This window comes from Notamacropus eugenii, chromosome 1, assembly GCF_028372415.1.
Source record: "Notamacropus eugenii isolate mMacEug1 chromosome 1, mMacEug1.pri_v2, whole genome shotgun sequence".
Classification (NCBI taxonomy): Eukaryota; Metazoa; Chordata; class Mammalia; order Diprotodontia; family Macropodidae; genus Notamacropus; species Notamacropus eugenii.
The window spans coordinates 539,936,548-539,937,910 of NC_092872.1; the positions used below are offsets into that span (position 1 = coordinate 539,936,548).

General features: G+C 41.1%; 1 pseudogene; it reads left to right on the forward strand.

Moving 5' to 3' along the window:
• Window positions 1–409: 409 nt before the first annotated feature.
• LOC140527351 (cyclin-Q-like) lies at window positions 410–1,142 on the forward strand (annotated as a pseudogene).
• Window positions 1,143–1,363: the final 221 nt, after the last annotated feature.

A 1,363-nucleotide genomic window follows, 5' to 3' on the forward strand; every position in this document is an offset into this window, starting at 1 on the left:
TGCATCCATCAAAAAATCTTGTATTAACTTACTTATGAAAAATTCCTCATTGAAAGAGAGTCTTTAAATGGTGGTGTTCTAGTCTATGAAGTCAAAGGCTTCTTTATCGTCCAAAAAACACTCAATATAGTGGAATCTTGTTTTCTCTGTACCTTTCAGGCAATTGGGTGATTATAAAAAATATATGGCATGCTATAGGAAATCTTTTGTGAATGCTGACAGGTTCATAGTTTTAAAGTTTCCATGATATGTGAATAGATCATTCCTGCAAGGACCTCACAGTAATACTGTGTGTCTCTTCTTCTTTTGTTTCATCTCATTTTGTTCTCCCTTGTGACTTGAATTGGATGTCTATTTGGCATTGAGGGACTGAAGGGCCAGGTATACATTGGGGTTGAGGGTGTTAGCCATGGAGTCAATACTGAATGAGAACATTGCAGAGGCTGAAGAAGGGAGGAAAGAGAGGCACCCAGCCTCAGAGGTCAAAGTTCACTTCAAAGGGACAGGCTTTGTCATGGAGGTCAGTGTCAAGCTAGGGATGCAATCCAGTCCAATTGTCACAGACTGTACCATTTACCATAAAATTTTCTGGGAGACCATATTAGATGCATATGACCCTTACCTCATAGCCATGTCAATGATTGGCTCCTCAGGATAAGTGGAGAAGCAACACCTCAGGACAAGAGACATCATAAATGTTTCTCATGGGTATTTAAACCCCAAAAGTGAACCTTTGGAGTTAGACTCCTACTTCTGGGAACTGAAGGGTAGCATTGTTCAGTGTGAATTACTTATGTAGAGAATTTTGCATTTACAGGCCTCCTTCCAGAATCCCCACAAATACCTGCTTCACTACCTTATTTCTTTAAAGAATTGAATGAACTGTCACAGCTGGGAGAGGACTCTGGGTGCTGCTGAGGGGCAGCTATCATGGAGCATTATGCCTTCAATATTTGGCCCAGCTCATAGCTGTAGCAGTGTTCTGTCTTGCTTTGCAGTGCTACAGAGTAGAGGTGCCTGCTGATTCCAAGGCAGAAGAGCCCTTGTGGCAGAATTTTAGTGAAGACCTTACCAAACCAGTCATTGATAATACTGTATCTGACCTGATTCAGATTTACACAATGGACACAGAAATCCCTTAATTGTTCTAGGGTCATCCAAGGAGAAGGAAACATGCTTTGTCTGAGGGTTAGATTTGACACTCTAAAATGGGTCCCAACTTCAAAAAGTTGATAAATCAAAGGTACAGTGTTGCATTAGCAAAAGGGGAAGAGCTAAACTTGGATTGCTTTCTAATTGCTCTTTGGTATCTCTGGTGGCTCCCCGAGAATGTTTGGAGCTCATGTTTTGAAATAAATAGGTC